This window comes from Cherax quadricarinatus, chromosome 11 (assembly GCF_038502225.1).
Source record: "Cherax quadricarinatus isolate ZL_2023a chromosome 11, ASM3850222v1, whole genome shotgun sequence".
Taxonomy (NCBI): domain Eukaryota; kingdom Metazoa; phylum Arthropoda; class Malacostraca; order Decapoda; family Parastacidae; genus Cherax; species Cherax quadricarinatus.
Genome location: NC_091302.1, coordinates 21,852,322 through 21,871,812, shown reverse-complemented (window position 1 = coordinate 21,871,812; position 19,491 = coordinate 21,852,322).

The following is a 19,491-nucleotide window of genomic DNA, read 5'->3' as shown; positions in this document are numbered from 1 at the left end:
GATATGGGACAAGCTTAACATCGAAACTGGCAAAAGCAAGTCGAGGTCACCAGCACTCCCGAACCCATCCCAGGAAGCTGAGAAACTAATGGAGCTCTTCACTTCCAGGGGAGCTTTTACTCAGCTCTCACAGAACATCCAGAATATACAGTCGGATCTTCTGTCACAACGCCAGTTAACGATACAAGCTGCATGTGAATCTGAAGATGTGACTGATGAAGACCTCACAGACTTGGAACTCCGACGTGCCATTAAGAACACAAGTGACACTGCCCCGGGCATCGATGGTGTCATGTACTCCATGGTTGCACGGGCTGGTCAGAGTGGATGGGAGGCCATACTAGATATCACAAACAAATCGTGGAGGACTGGGACACTCCCAGACGCTTGGAAGAAGGCTACCATTGTACCAGTTCCAAAGTCCAAGAACCCTGGAAGTATGAGACCCATATCGCTGACCAGCTATTTAGCCAAGACTGCTGAGAGGATGGTGTTAAACCGCCTCCTATGGAAACTTGGACTGCCTCATCATCACATATTTGGCTTCAGCGAAGGAATGGGTACAGCAGAGTGCATAACCTCCCTACTAAGCCAGATTGCTGATAGTAACAAGAAATCTAGTATCGTCATCTAACTCAACCTCGAGAAGGCAGTTGAGCTAGTCATCCCAAAGCAATTCTAGCAATACTAGCTCGGAAGGGGATCAAAGGGCGCCTCCTGGCCTGGATAGAATCCTACCTTAGGGACAGACAGGCCTGTGTCAGCTTTCAGGGACACTACTCTTCCTTTAAAATCCTGGAAAACGGCACGCCACAAGGAGGTGTGCTCAGTCCTACCCTGTTTAACGTCCTTATGCAGGAACTTATGAGCCTTCCCTTTCATAGTGGTACACAGCTGCTCAGCTATGCTGATGATCTTGCAATCGTAGTGAATGGGAAAGACAATTTGGAGCGACAGGCCCAGAGAGCTTTGGACCTAATAACGCAGTCTTGCAAGGAACTAGGCCTCAAGATCTCCGAGAAATCTCTTGCAATGATGTTCAAGGGACCAGATCCTGTGAATAGATTACGTATCCAGGATATAGAACTTGAGTGGACAGGCTCCTACCTATACTTGGGAATCTACATTGATAAAAAGCAGACCTTTCAGAAACAGGCCGAGTATGTCAGGTCCCGTGCTCTACTCAGACTCAACGTCATGAGAGAAATGACGAGGTACCGTGCAGGGGCGAGCAAAGAAGTACTTCGCTTGTACTATTTATAAGCTGTGCGCTCGCTCAATAACTACGGTGCACCGGTGTTGGCTCATCTCTTTCCACAGAGCAGGCAAAGGGTGGCGTCGTACAAAACCAGGCTATAAGAACTATGCTTGGGGCTCCCATCTGGACTAACACAGTATGTCTCAGATTTGAGGCCCGGCTTCCTTCCCTGGCTGACGGAGTAAGATACATTAACGCCTGCAAAGTAGCCACGATTCTGCACCGGCAGCAAGGTACCCCACTGAGAAGACGGATATTGGCAACCATGATACAATTTCCAACTCTCTTCACGGACTACTCCTGGATTCGTTCGTTTTGTGCTGCTGGGCGAAAGCTGCTGCCTATACAACTACTCCTTGAGAAGAGTTGTGACCTTCCTGTTGCTGGGTATCATTCACCACCTCCCTGGCGCCCAGATTCGGCCGATGTTTGCGTCATGCAACTACCTACCTCGTGACTCACGAAATCGTAATGACATGATTGCAAACAAACCATACCCCGGCCGGGATTGAACCCGCGGTCAGAGAGTCTCACAACTAGTGGCTAACGCGACGGGCTGGAGTTTTGAGACTCTCTGACCGCGGGTTCAATCTCGGCCGGGGTATGGTTTACCTACCTCGTCTCTGCAGTCAAGACACCCTCAGCAATCATGCTGAGACAAGCATGGCACTGGCAGAGGGAGGCACATGTGCAGTGTATTTCACAAATGGTTCTGTCGACCCTGACAGGAAGAGAGCAGCAGCTGGACTGTACCACAATGGTCACACACAAGGCTGGCGACTCCCTGACCACTGCACGATCCTTCAAGCTGAGCTGGTGGCGATTCAGTAGGCATTGTCACATGCCCTACGACATCGACTCCGACCTGTCATACATGTTGACTTCACCTCTGCAATCAGTGCCCTCTCCCATCCCCAACCACAGGACAATGTTCACCTCATTACATCGATTCTGTGTATAATGACAGCCTTACATGCTCAGGGTAACAGATCGACATTGAACTGGATCCCCAGCCATGCTGACATCCGGGGAAATGAGGCGGCAGATTATGCAGCCAAGGCAGCAACAGATTATACACATGTTGGGATTATTGTCCACATCAGCCTACGACAGACGAAACTGGTAGCCGCCAGAGCAATGAAACTTATGGGGGAGGTCCTAGGTGATACCTCATCTCAGAAGTGGTACCGAGCAGCGACTCGGAGAGAACCCCCTCTAAATCATAAAAGCTGGTCCAGAGCGCAATGTATCTCCATCCATCGGCTTCGTTTGGGCTTTCCCAGAGCCGAGATGATGGTAGACAAGGACAGCACGCTGTCCAGCGCCCCTTAACACACTATCATCTGGAATGCAAAGTTACTGAGATACTCCAGATGTTCCCTCCCGAAGAAAACCCAGAGTTGACTGCGGCTACACTAGTGTACCATAGAGTCAACGAACCAGAAAAGCTGTTGCCCGTGATAACGACATGTCCTCCTCCTCGTTAGTGTCCACAGTTACGAATACATACGGTGTTGTCGCTTATGAGATGCACCAGATGAACTGACCAGAAGAGTGCTTGAGCAGCATACGTTGCATCATTGTAGAACCCATTCTCCTTCGGGAGCCAGAGACAGGTCATCGCAAGATTAAGACCCGTGTCAGGACTCCGGTCTTGGCAAATATTATAAATACATACAAGCATAAAAATAGGTTACGTTACGTGGACGACGTACTCGTAATAACTCCCAAACGTTTTAAGAACATAAGAAAGGAGGATCACTGCAGTAGGTCTGTTGGCCCATACTAGGCAGGTCTTTCACAAATCCAACCCAAGTATATTTAATTTTAGTTGTGTACATTGCGACCGCAGCTAACTACAGGTTTAGAGTATTACCAATGATTACTTTATTAGTGTCTGGTGTGTCCAGTTATTATATTTGTGTTTGGTGTGTCCAATCATTACACTATTAGTGTCTGGTGTCTAATCATTACAATATTAGTGTCTGTTGTGTCCGATCATTATATTATAAGTGTTTGGTGTCTCCAATCATTACATTATTAGTGTCGGGTGTGTCAAGTCATTATATTGTTAGTTTATTTTTATTAACACACTGGCCGATTCCCACAAAGGCAGGGTGGCCCGAAAAAGAAAAACTTTCACCATCATTCACTCCATCACTGTCTTGCCAGAAGGGTGCTTTACACTACAGTTTTTAAACTGCAACATTAACACCCCTCCTTCAGAGTGCAGGCACTGTACTTCCCATCTCCAGGACTCAAGTCCGGCCTGCCGGTTTCCCTGAATCCCTTCATAAATGTTACTTTGCTCACACTCCAACAGCACGTCAAGTATTAAAAGCCATTTGTCTCCATTCACTCCTATCAAACACGCTCACGCATGCCTGCTGGAAGTCCAAGCCCCTCGCACACAAAACCTCCTTTACCCCCTCCCTCCAACCTTTCCTTGGCCGACCCCTACCCCGCCTTCCTTCCACTACAGACTGATACACTCTTGAAGTCATTCTGTTTTGCTCCATTCTCTCTACATGTCCGAACCACCTAAACAACCCTTCCTCAGCCCTCTGGACAACAGTTTTGGTAATCCCGCACTCCTCCTAACTTCTAAACTACGAATTCTCTGCATTATATTCACACCACACATTGCCCTCGGACATGACATCTCCACTGCCTCCAGCCTTCTCCTCGCTGCAACATTCATCACCCATGCTTCACACCCATACAAGAGCGTTGGTAAAACTATACTCTCATACATTCCCCTCTTTGCCTCCAAGGACAAAGTTCTTTGTCTCCACAGACTCCTAAGTGCACCACTCACCCTTTTCCCCTCATCAATTCTATGATTCACCTCATCTTCCATAGACCCATCCGCTGACACGTCCACTCCCAAATATCTGAATACATTCACCTCCTCCATACTCTCTCCCTCCAAACTGATATCCAATCTTTCATCACCTAATATTTTTCTTATCCTCATAACCTTACTCTTTCCTGTATTCACTTTTAATTTTCTTCTTTTGCATACCCTACCAAATTCATCCACCAACCTCTGCAATTTCTCTTCAGAATCTCCCAAGAGCACAGTGTCATCAGCAAAGAGCAACTGTGACAACTCCCACTTTATGTGTGATTCTTTATCTTTTAACTCCACGGCTCTTGCCAAGACCCTCGCATTTACTTCTCTTACAACCCCATCTATAAATATATTAAACAACCACGGTGACATCACATATCCTTGTCTAAGGCCTACTTTTACTGGGAAATAATCTTCCTCTTTCCTACATACTCTAACTTGAGTCTCACTATCCTCGTAAAAACTCTTCACTGCTTTCAGTGATCTACCTCCTACACCATACACCTGCAACATCTGCCACATTGCCCCCCTATCCACCCTGTCATACGCCTTTTTCAAATCCATAAATGCCACAAAAACCTCTTTAGCCTTATCTAAATACTGTTTGCTTATATGTTTCACTGTAAACACCTGGTCCACACACCCCCTACCTTTCCTAAAGCCTCCTTGTTCATCTGCTATCCTATTCTCCGTCTTACTCTTAATTCTTTCAATAATAACTCTACCATACACTTTACCAGGTATGCTCAACAGACTTATCCCCCTATAATTTTTGCACTCTCTTTTGTCCCCTTTGCCTTTATACAAAGGAACTATGCATGCTCTCTTCCAATCCCAAGGTACCTTACCCTCTTCCATACATTTATTAAATAATTGCACTAACCACTTCAAAACTATATCCCCACCTGCTTTTAACATTTCTATCTGTATCCCATCAATCCCGGCTGCCTTACCCCCTTTCATTTTACCTACTGCCTCACGAACTTCCCCCACACTCACAACTGGCTCTTCCTCACTCCTACAAGATGTTATATTATTAGTGTGTCCACTTATTACATTATTAGTGTCTAGTGTGTTCAGTTATTACATTATTAGTGTCTGTTGTGTCTAATCATTACATTATTAGTGTCTGATGTGTCCAATTATTATATTATTAGTGTACAATCAATACATTATTAGTGTCTGGTGTGTCCAATCATTATATTATTAGTATCTGGTGTGTCCAATCATTACATTATTAGTGTCTGATGTGTCCAATTACTACATTATTAGTGTCTGGTGTGTCCAATCACAATATTATTAGTGTCTGGTGTGCCCAATCATTACATTATTAGTGTCTGGTGTGTCCAGTCATTACACTGTTAGTGTCTGGTGTGTCCAGTCATTACACTGTTAGTGTCTGGTGTGTCCAGTCATTACACTGTTAGTGTCTGGTGTGTCCAGTCATTACACTGTTAGTGTCTGGTGTGTCCAGTCATCATATTATTAGTGACTAGTGTGTCCCGTCATTACATTATTAGTGTCTGGTGTGTAAAATAATTACATTATTAGTTTTTGATGTGTCCAATCATTACATTATCAGTGTCTGGTGTGACCATTTATTGTATTATTAGTGTCTGGTATACAAACAACCCGCACATAAAAGACAGAAGCTTACGACGACGTTTCGGTCCGACTTGGACCATTGACAAAGTCACTTTGTCAATGGTCCAAGTCGGACCGAAACGTCGTCGTAAGCTTCTGTCTTTTATGTGCGGGTTGTTTGTGTATCGTTCCAGTCACGGTATTGTGCCTTTTTGTTATTTAGTGTCTGGTATGTCCAATCATTGCATTAGTGTCTGTTGTGTCCAGTCATTACATTATTATTGTCTGGTGTGTCCAATCATTACTTTAGTGTCTTATGTGTCCAGTCATTACATTATTAGTGTCTGGTGTGTCCAAACATTGCATTATTAGTGTTTGATGTATCCAATTATTACAATATTAGTGTCTGGTGAGTCCAGTCATTACATTATTAGTGTCTGGTGTGTCCAATCATTACATTAATGTCTGGTGTGTCAAATCATTATAGTAGTGTCTGATGTGTCCAGTCATTACATTATTGGTGTCTGGTGTGTCTAATCATTACATTATCAGTGTCTGGTGTGTCTAATCATTACATTAACGTTTTATCGATCCAGTCATTACATTATTAGTGTCTGGTGGGTCGAATCATTATATTATTAGTCTTTGATGTGTCCAATTATTACATTATTAGTGTCTGGTGTGTTCAATCATTATATTATTAGCATCTGGTGTGTCCAATCATTACATTAGTGCCTGTTGTTTCCAAACATTACATTCGTGTCTGGTGTGTTCAATTATTACAGTAGTGTCTGGTGTGTCCAATCATTATATTATTAGTGTGTGATGTGTCCAAACTTTACATTATTAGTGTCTGGTGTGTCCAGTCATTATATTACTAGTGTCTGATGTGTCCAGTCATTACATTATTAGTATCTGGTGTGTCTGATCATTACATTATTAGTTCCTTGTTTACCTGGAGTTTACCTGGTGAGGTAAACTCCAGGTAAACCAATCATTATATTATTAGTATATTAATATATAGTATATGTAATTAATCATAAATTAATAATTGCATTTTCTATGTATGCACTAAGGTTAAAAAAAACTTCGTTTCCTAAACTGGCAACAAAATTTTTTAAATAAATCTCATCTTTTGCAATACACAACCTGCAATACGCAACTTGCAATACACAACCTGCAATACACAACCTACATTACACATCCTGCAAAACACAATCTGCCATATACAACCTACATTTCACATCCTGCAATACACAACTTGCAATACACAATCTGCAATATACAACCTACATTACACATTCTGCAATACACAACCTGCAATACACAACTTGCAATACACAATCTGCAATATACAACCTACATTACACATCCTGCAATACAAAACCTGCAATACACAACTTTTTTTTTTTTCTTCGCCGGTATTCTCCCGGCCCGGGTCTTTTCCAAGTAGTGGTGACCCGGCCTTGGCTCCCTATCTGGGGAGTGTCTCGAGACTTAAGTCTCCCATGGGAGGAGGTACAAGTACCCCCTCATCTTTGGGACAAACTGTCCCCAGGCCTAGCCACATTCCCCGCCCTCACGGGGCTCGTAGGGAGAAGCTAGGCCTCTGGTCTGCCATCTACCCCGCCTCAAAGGGGCTCGTGGGGATTGCAGTCTTGTGAGCTGCAGATGGTAGCAAGCTCAGGCCTCTCTTGACCTTCTGTGGATATATATACACAACTTGCAATACACAATCTGCAATATAAAATCTATATTACACATCATGTAATACACAACCTGCAATACACATCCTGTAATACACAACTTGCAATACACAATCTGCAATATACAACCTACATTACACATAGTGCAATACACAACCTGCAATACATAACCTGCAATGCACAACCTGCAATACACAACCTACAATTCACAACCTGCAATACACAACCTAAAATACAAAACCTGCAATATACAACCTGCAATACACAACCTGCAATACACAATCTGCAATATACAACCTACATTACACATCCTGCAATACACAACCTGCAATACACATCCTGCAATACACAACCTGCAATACACATCCTGCAATACACAACCTGCAATACACAACCTACAATTCATAACCTACAATACACAACCTACAATACAAAACTTGCAATATACAACCTGCAATACACAACCTGCAATAAAAAATCTGCAATATACAACCTACATTACATATCCTGCAATACACAACCTGCAATGCACATCCTGCAATACGCAACTTGCAATACAAAATCTGCAATATACAGCCTACATTACACATCCTGCAATACACAACGTGCAATACACAATCTGCAATATGCAATCTATATTACATATCCTGCAATACACAACCTGCAATACGCAACATGCAATACATAATCTGCAATATACAACCTACATTACACATCCTGCAATACACACCCTGCAATACACAACCTGCAATACGCAACTTGCAATACACAATCTGCAATACACAACCTGCGGTACACAACCTGCAATACACAACCTGCAGTACACAACCTACAATACAAAACCTGCAATACACAACTTACAATACATTATCTGCAATATACAACCTACATTACACATCCTGCAATACAAAACCTGCAATACACAACCTGCAATACACAACCTGCAGTACACAACCTGCAATGCACTTCCTACCACACAAAACCTGCAATACACAACTTGCAATACACAATCTGCAATATGCAACCTACATTACACATCCTGCAATACACAACCTGCAACACAGAACCTACAATACAAAACCTGCAATACACAACCTGCAATACACAACCTGCAATACACTACCTGCAATACACAACCTACAATACAAAACCTGCAATACACAACCTGCAATACACAACCTACAATACACATGCAATACACAACCTGCAATACACAATCTGCAATACATAATCTGCAATACACAACCTACAATACAAAACCTGCAATACACAACCTGCAATACACAACCTACAATACACAACCTACAATACATAACCTGCAATACACAACCTACATTACACAACTTACAATACACAACCTGCAATACACAACCTGCAATACACAACCTGCAATACACAACCTGCAACACACAACCTGCAATACACAACCTGCAACACAAAACCTACAATACAAAACCTGCAATACACAACCTGCAACACAACCTGCAATACACAACCTGCAATACACAACCTGCAATACACAACCTACAATACGCAACCTGCAATACAAAACCTCAATACACATCCTGCAATGCACAACCTGCAATACACAACCTGCAATACACAATCTGCATTACAATTTACAATACACAACCTGTGTACGAATGGTATATAATACCGACAAGATGAGATTAAGACACATGTGCAACATCTGGGTATATTTATTGTAGACGTTTCGCCATCCAGTGGCTTTATCAATACAAATTCTAGGACATAACTAGAAGACAGTAGAACTATGTACAGAAGATGAGGTAATCAGTCCCTCAACCTAGGAGTAGGTGCGAAGAGCACCATAGTCGTGGAGATTCTGAAGCAGAAGAAAGGATCCTGGCGCTTATATAGTAACGTCAGGTGTAGCAGACGAGGGCATATTCACTGGTAGGCGGGATTCCCCAGTGGAAGTAGGTCCTTCCCAAAGAGATGGGTTAGTTGTAGTAGTAGTTGTCGTAGTCGTGAAGGTTATGTACATGTCCTCAGAATTAAGATTCCATGATGTTGCAGTGTCTGACAAGTTGTGTACGAATGGTATATAATACCGACAAGATGAGATTAAGACACATGTGCAACATCTGGGTATCTTTATTGTAGACGTTTCGCCATCCAGTGGCTTTATCAATACAAATTCTAGGACATAACTAGAAGACAGTAGAACTATGTACAGAGCCACTGGATGGCGAAACGTCTACAATAATGATACCCAGATGTTGCACATGTGTCTTAATCTCATCTTGTCGGTATTATATACCATTCGTACACAACTTGTCAGACACTGCAACATCATGGAATCTTAATTCTGAGGACATGTACATAACCTTCACGACTACGACAACTACTACTACAACTAACCCATCTCTTTGGGAAGGACCTACTTCCACTGGGGAATCCCGCCTACCAGTGAATATGCCCTCGTCTGCTACACCTGACGTTACTATATAAGCGCCAGGATCCTTTCTTCTGCTTCAGAATCTCCACGACTATGGTGCTCTTCGCACCTACTCCTAGGTTGAGGGACTGATTACCTCATCTTCTGTACATAGTTCTACTGTCTTCTAGTTATGTCCTAGAATTTGTATTGATAAAGCCACTGGATGGCGAAACGTCTACAATAAAGATACCCAGATGTTGCACATGTGTCTTAATCTCAATACACAACCTGCAATACACAACCTGCAATACACAACCTGCAACACAACCTGCAATGCACAACCTGTAATACACAACCTGCAATACACAACATGCAATACACAACCTGCAATACACGACCTGCAATACACAACCTGCATTACACAATCTACAATACACAACCTGCAATACACAACCTGAAATACACATCCTGAAATACACAACTTGCAATACACAACCTGCTATAAAGTACCTTCAATACACAACCTACAATACACAACCTGCAATACACAACCTGCAATACACAACCTACAATACACAACCTGCAATACACAACCTGCAATACACAACCTGCAATACACAACTTGCAATACACAACTTGCAATACACAACCTGCAATACACAACCTGCAATACACAACCTGCAATTCACATCCTGCAATACACATCCTGCAATACACAACCTGCAATACACAACCTGCAATTCACAACCTGCAATACACAACCTGCAATACACAACCTGAAATACACAACCTACAATACACAACCTGCAATACACAACCTACAATACACAACCTGCAATACACAACCTGCAATACACAATCTACAATACACAACCTACAATACTCAACCTGCAATACACAACCTACAATACACAACCTACAATACACAACCTGCAATACACAACCTGCAATACACAACCTGCAATTCACATCCTGCAATACACATCCTGCAATACACAACCTGCAGTACACAACCTACAATACACAACCTGCAATACACAACCTGCAATACACAACCTACAATACACAACCTACAATACACAGCCTACAACACACAACCTGCAATACACAACCTGCAATACACAACCTGCACGTAAGAGACTGAAACTTATAATTGCGTTACGTGTGTATGACTTGTTAATGGTCAAAGTCGGACCGAAAGGTCGTAGTAAGTTTCGGTCTTCTAAGTGCATCATATTTGTTTATTGTTCCATCAATGATATTGTGACTTTAGTTTTTACCTCTTGCAGAATATTTATATAGAGCAAGAACATTAATTGTCCAGTGGTTATCAATCTGGAGACACACGAGCAACACATCACAACTACCAGTCATCAATATGGAGACACACAAGTAACACATCACAACTACCAGTCAACAAATCTGGAGAGACACAAGTAACACATCACAACTACCAGTCATCAATCTGGAGACACACAAGCAACACATCACCACTACCAGTCATCAATCTTTAGACACACAACACATCACAACTACCAGTCATCAATATGGAGACACACGAGCAACACATCCCAACTCCCAGTCATCAATCTGGAGACACACGAGAAACACATCCCAAATCCCAGTCATCAATCTGGAGACACACGAGCAACACAACTACCAGTCATCAATATGGAGACACACAAGTAACACATCACAACTACCAGTCAACAAATCTGGAGAGACACAAGTAACACATCCCAACTACCAGTCATCTATCTGGAGACACACGAGCAATATATCACAACTTCCACCTTTTATTTTCCATTTCATTAGGTATCTCTGATGGAGGATTTTTTATGTGGTTGCCTAATATTTTGTCCTTCTTTTCGTTTAGTGCAAAGTTGCTCATTACGTTAATTCACCTACAAGAAATGTAAGTTTTTCTATTCTGATTGTCTTCAATATTACATGACTGATGCATCTTACAGCAAGGATTGTAACCTTGGAATCCCTATCATAACTGCAGAATGACTCAGCTGGTCAACTTCAAATTTTTATTACTGGTGTAGTTCCCTGAGAGCAAAGTTCATGATGTTATTGGAAGGTATAAGTCCAAAGTTGTCAGTTTTATTCAGTATTTTTTTTATTTTAATCTAGTAACTACTTATTACATTTAGTAACTACGAATTACATTTTCTGATCGCCTTAAAAATATTATTGATGATCCATTCTTTAATCAGGATCATAACTAATAAGTTTAGTCTGAGTTGTGACGAATTTAAAATTTCACAGAAATTGATTAAAAAAATTAATCACAGGATCAGATCACTTACTGATTGGCTTCAAACATTAAACTCTGGTTGGCTTAAATAAAAGAAAGATTTTTTTTATATTTTATTTAAAAAACACAGTATACATGGATGGTATACATAAATGATTTGAAACAAAAAACACGAAAACTTTATATACGACGACAACATATAATTAAACAGGACTACTAGAACATATCTTAACCACAAAATAACTATATAACCAAAACCTGACAGTCTTATTCATATTGTATATGAAATTTTATATACAAAAGCAATTTCACCTAAACTAATGCATTGCACACACCATGGTACTACGATTATATAAAATTTTATATACAAAAACAATATCATATAAACTAATACATTGTACACTCAATGGTACTATGGTTATATAAAATAACTATCAGAAACCTACATGACTCTTGAAATTGAAACATGGTGTTCTTTATTTTTGGTTTTGCATATATTGAAAAAGGAATCAAAAATATGCAAAAAGCCTTTAATAATTAACATAAGACTTTTACAGATCTAGCATACATGATTACATATGAGGAAACACTAAGACACATAATACCCCGACCAACCCCATATTTAGTTTCTTAAACTAATTATAAACCCACAAAAAATATACCTTACTTGTATACAGTGATATTAGTAAAGGTGCTTAATTGAACATCAGCTGACTATATGCACCATAAATGATAAAAAAAAATACATGTGATATCACTGGGTGACAGAACAATATATCCCACAAAAGCTGCTGCCCAAGGAACTTAAATGCCCAAAGATTACAATATAGGACATTATACATCTCAACCCCCCCCCCCCTCACATAGGTGACCTCTACTACATATACAAAAACAATCTTAGGCAAATGAAACTTTTTGCCCTTCAACAAAAGTTTACAATCATCACCAAAGGTCTGCTTACGAGCATTCCCCATAAAGGCCAGTATAACGTTGTACTTTCAGCGGTGATATCCCAGGAAAGACCCAACATACTTCACCAAGCTAGAGGCTGGAACATATACTGAAATATTGCTTTTTATCTGTATCAAGATGCATGACCATTTTAGGATTAATCCAAGATCTCAGTGCCACACAACGCCACAACCATACACACACAGACACACGGTACCATTCATAATACATACACGTCACTCCCTAAAACCCGCCCTCTACCCTGGAGTCCCGAACATACCGTTTGGTGCTACCACGGGGGGAGTCCAGCCCCCCGTTGCCTTACCCCACCCCCAGTTGCAGTAACCTTTGAACAGTAAGACTTCGATAGTTTGCAGGAAAACTATTATCCCAACTTCTACCATATATGAGTTTATTTCTGCAATACGTTCTGTAGATACCTGCCGCAATTGCCCTGATCCTAACTGATCCCCCGGTTTCCCGCATACCCCACGAGATATAGAGGAAATCAGCCACCACGTACATTATTGCTCTTCGTACCTCACTTGATACACCGCTAACGTCCAGTGTTAAGGCCCGTAAGGTTGAAATACTTCCCCCACTAAGAAAATCTAAAACCCGCCCCAGCCACGAACGAACTTTGTCCAAGGTATCACAAAAGTAGACAGCATGAAAAGCTGTTTCTTCGAGACCGCAACGCAAGCAATCCGCCTCCCTTACCAAACCCATCCTATTTAAGACCGATTTTGATGCTAAAATCCCCATGACAAATCTGTACACCAATTCACGAACCCTTGGTGCCAACTTAAGTTTGCAAAATCCTTCCCATATTTCCCCCCAATTATACAGCGGAAAAACAGACAATCCCTGTACAATTTCCCCCACGACAACATATGCTGACCATTTGCCCCACGTGGATCCGTTGCGCATTTCTCAACTTTAACAACAAACGCAGCATGTCCTCACACTCGATTAATCCCCTGCCGCTCCACCATTTACGCATTTCGATCATTACCCGACCCACCCGGACGCCCTTCTCACCGCCCGCCCTGAGGAACCGCTGCTTTACATAGAGGGCCTTCACCCGTGGCCCCAAAGCCAATAGACCTAAACCCCCATGACCAACATGGGTCATGACAACCTCCCGACTTAACCAAGCTCTCCCGAAACCCCAAACATAACGTAAGACCCTTCTCTGCAGATCCTGAATATCCATATCTCTTAAAGGGTACACCTCAGCCACACCCCATACCTTACTTTAAACAAGTGTATTAACCACTACTGTCCTCTGTTGCAACGAGACATCCCCAGCTCTTAACCCCCGAAGTCGATCTAAAGCCTTGTTAACCACCAATTCAGAGTTTACCCTTCGGCCCTCCCTCTCATCTGCCATGTACACGATACCACATATTCTAAGTTGCACCACGACTGACCACCCATACCTTTCGCCCAACCTCCCCCCCACCCATGTACCCACCTCCAATAATTTCGATTTTGCCTTATTGACGCACATGCCAGACTCTACCCCAAAAAACTCAACAATCCATCCCATGATCTGCAAATCCTCCTCCCCTTTTAACAAAATCGTGGTATCATCTACGTACCCGACTACACGCGCTGCATGGTCACTGCTCAGCGTTCCACGCCTCAAACCACCATCCACCAGCTCATAAAAGGGGTTTTGCATACAAGCAAAAAGCAGCTAGGAGAGGGGGCACCCTTGCCTCAAACCCCTTTCCATACGGACCGGCTGCCCCAATTTACCGTTTACCTGTACGCGTATCATAGCCGAGACATACAAGGTATCAACCCATCTTACAATCCCCTCTCCAAAACCCTGCTTCAATAAAATAAGCCTCAATAAATCCCTATCAACACAGTCATAAGCATTTTGCCAGTCAAGCCCGAGGACACCCCCCCCCCCTTGACATTCCTCCAAAAACTCCCTAATACGTACATGTCCGTCCCTCATGCTCCTACCTGGTATGCCTAGCTGTCCCTCGTGAATAACCGACTCCATAACCTTCCTCATTCTGTTTCCTAAAACTTTTGCAAAGATTTTATAATCCGAGCACATGAGAGATATTGCTCTATATGCACTCAGACCCCTCCCCCCTCCCTTTTTGGGCACCAACACAACTACCCCCGTACTTTGTGACATACCTAACCTCCCCTCTCCCCTCCGTGAGCATGCAATTTAATACATCAACCAAACAATGCTTAATACTTCCCAATGCGCCCTATAAAAATCATTCGAAATGCCATCTATACCTGGTGCCTTTCCTTTACTCATACTAAAAATCGCATCCTCTACCTCCTCCACTCGAATTCTACCTTCTAGTACCGTTCTATCCCTGTCACTAATAACTTTTCTGAAATCCCTCCCCACCAGGCCACCCGCATGGGCCCCCCCCCTACTACCCGCCGTAGCTTTTCCTCAAACCATAGATCAGCATAAAAACTCATGCTGTCCGTGGTGAGGAGTACTTGACCCGGCAGGTAACCACCCAAACCCCTGCATACTTCCAATTGCAAGAGAGACGTCGCCTGTTGTCTTACCCTAAATTTGCGCAAGACACAACCCGAAGGTTTGTCACCCCAGAGCACTTCTTCCATACCTACTCTGACTCGAACCGCATTGAAACGTTCATTGTGAATTTCTGCAAGTCGACTACGAAGATGTTCAATGTCGTCATACCTACTACTCCCGCCCCCCACATAGTAATCATTTAGCTGCCCTTCCAGATAGTTTTGCAGCCCAAACCTCCACCTCGCCTCCTCTTTTCCCCGCTTCTTATAATAACTCGCTATTCCGGGTTTGGCACGCGTTTCCCACCATTCCAACAAACATTCACCTGCCCGTCGCGTTTCCCAGAGATTCTTCCACCAGTCCTGAAAAGCGGACCCATCCCCCTCCCCCTCCAATAGCCGTACGTTCAGTTTCCAATAACCTGGATAAACCCTGATCATTCCATTCCAGTCCAAGTCCGCTAGCACTGCACGGTGATCTGAAAACCCCACATCAAAGGTCTGTACGTGCCCAACTCTAATTCCTTGTGTTACATAAAGTCTATCCAGACGGGCCGCATAGCCCCTGCGAACGAACGTATGCTCCACCCCCCACCCACCCCGCCCCACCACATCATAAACCCCTGCATCCCCCTGCAGATTCCGTAAGACAGGTAAAACGCACCCCGCCCCCCTCGGCTCAACATCGCCATGGCGGATAACGCAATTCCAATCCCCACCCATGACGGTAATGAACGGCAAACCCCGAGTGTAAAACGTTAAAGCCTCCCTCACAAATTCTATTTTAACTTTAGTGTTGCTTTCCGCAGGCATGTAAACGCCAATAAAACAAACCCTCACCTCACCCCAGTACCCATCTACCCTCACCACCCTCCCACCTCCCCCCTCCTCCCATTTCAAGACACGCCAAGGGCTGGACTCCTTCACCGCTATAGCTACCCCACCCTTTAATTTTAAAGAACTGCTAACATGCATTCGGTAGCCTTTTAACCGTAACTCTCGCCCAAACTTATAACTGTGTTCTTGTATGAAACATACGTCCACAGCGTACCTGTACAAGAACCACTCCATCCACACACACTTAAACTCTGCCCGCAGGCCATTTACATTGATGGTAACACACTTGAATTCACAAAAGGAGGTTTTCCTCTATGTTTGTGGGTCTTTTCCGTACCCACACGTACATTACACTGACCTTCTTTGACCTTAGACTTCCCAAGGCTCCCCTCACCCCCCCGTGCCCTACCCATATGCTGGGCGCTTGCCACAACCCCGTCTTTAAGAGACGCCTCAGCCACTTTCGACCATAATTTCTTCCCTGGACGCTGTCCCGGTGTCAGTACCTCGTCCATATCCGACACTCCTGCCGTCCGTTTGCGGGAACCACCTTCCACACACATCTCCTCACCAGACGAAGCCTCCTGGTGGACTTCCACCACCACCTCATGCAACCGTGTCATTGTAGTCACGTCCAGGTCTCCCATATTTGGGGAATCATCCTTCACCACTTCTTGACACTCCGGTGGAACGTCTGGGCTATGCTCTGCCCCATCCAGGAAATCGTTTAGCACGTTCTCCAGCAAACTTTCCTGTGACAACTCCACAGGCTCCGTAGGCCCCACAGGTGGTGTGGGCACGTTTGTAGTCTCCACCGACAGGGTGGCACACGCCATAGACTGCGTCTCCTCTTGTTGTACTTCCTCACTCCAAAGCTTAGGTCCTTGTTCAGGCGAGGGACCAGTCTCCAGATCAAAGACTTCGGTTCGTAGAACCACAGGAGGTTCCCGGATGCGTACAACCAGGCGTCTGGAGCACTGGGCAGCCATATGGTCATACGAGTTGCATAACCTGCATGCCTTCCGTTGGCCTGCATAATGAACAAAAACTTGGGTCCTGTAGTGTTCAAGATGAACGTAAGATGGAATCGGCTGTTTTAACGTCATCTTGAGGGTGCAGGAGCCTTCCGGGAGCCCTTCGTATGGGCCCTCCCTCCACACTCCCTTGGTTGCTGCATGTACCGTGCCGTATCTACCAAAAACTTTCCGAATAACATACTCCTCCGCCTCGAAAGGTACGTTCCTTACTTTGACCCATGGTAGGCAACAAGACATGCATCGTTGCACCACTGAGAGAGCCACGAATGAATTCAACACAGACCGTGTTTACTCTTCTACCCTGACGATCCGCCATCTTGCGTACTGTAGTACACGGTTCGCCACCAGGTGTAAGCAGGAGCAGGCTCAGAAAGCGTCCTCTCAGCCCGCAGGTTGAGAGACGAATTAAAGAAAGATTGATATTCAATCTGAGATGAATGAATTTCGGTTTCTCATTTTAATTAAGTAAACTATTTACTAGTTAATAACTAGAGAAAGTTTCTTCTTATCGGCTTCAAACCCTCAGAGTTGTCTATTTTAATTGAAGGAATTTTTATATTAATTTTCTGCTGTGTAAGTGCCATTTTTTCCGAAATTTTAATTCAAGTTTATCAACTAGAATTATATTAACAAAATGAATATCACACATTTTTTACAGGATTGTAGAGAATTTGAGACAGAATATAAATGAGAAAAGAAAACCAAGTTATGCCTTTTCTATTTTAAGATAAATAGAAGTATTTTTCTTTTCATTCTTAACAATTTTCGATTATAATTGAAGATCCTTAACATATCAGCTCCAAATTTTGAACACTGGTGTACTGTGTCCCCAGCGAGATAAATCTATATGCATGGCTGCATCTACACAATATTACACCTGCATGGCTGCCCTCTACACAATATTACACATGCATGGCTGCCTTCTACACAATGTTAAACATGCATGGCTGCCCTCTACACAATGTTAAACATGCATGGCTGCCTTCTACACAATATTACACATGCATGGCTGCCCTCTACACAATGTTAAACATGCATGGCTGCCCTCTACACAATGTTAAACATGCTTGGGTGCCATCTACACAATGTTACACATGCATGGCTGCCTTCTACACAATATTACACATGCATGGCTGCCCTCTACACAATGTTACACATGCATGGCTGCCCTCTACACAATATTACACATGCATGGCTACCCTCTACACAATATCACACATGCATGGCTACCCTCAACACAATATTACACATGCATGGCTGTCCTCTACACAATATTACACATGCATGGCTGCCCTCTACACAATGTTAAACATGCATGGGTGCCATCTACACAATGTTACACATGCATGGCTGCCTTCTACACAATATTACACATGCATGGCTGTCCTCTACACAATATTACACATGCATGGCTGCCCTCTACACAATGTTAAACATGCATGGGTGCCATCTACACAATGTTACACATGCATGGCTGCCTTCTACACAATATTACACATGCATGGCTGTCCTCTACACAATGTTACACATGCATGGCTACCCTTTACACAATATTACACATGCATGACTGCCCTCTACACAATATCACACATGCATGGCTACCCTCAACACAATATTACACATGCATGGCTGTCCTCTACACAATATTACACATGCATGGCTGCCCTCTACACAATGTTAAACATGCATGGCTGCCCTCTACACAATGTTACGCATGCATGGCTGCCCTCTACACAATATTACACATGCATGGCTGCCCTCTGTACAATGTTACACATGCATGGCTGCCCTCTGTACAATGTTACACATGCATGGCTGCCCTCTACACAATGCTACGCATGCATGGCTGCCCTCTACACAATGTTACGCATGCATGGCTGCCCTCTACACAATGCTACGCATGCATGGCTGCCCTCTACACAATGTTACGCATGCATGGCTGCCCTCTACACAATGCTACGCATGCATGGCTGCCCTCTACACAATGTTACGCATGCATGGCTGCCAATTGCACAATGTTACACATGCATGACTGCCATCTACACAATGTTACACATGCATGGCTGCC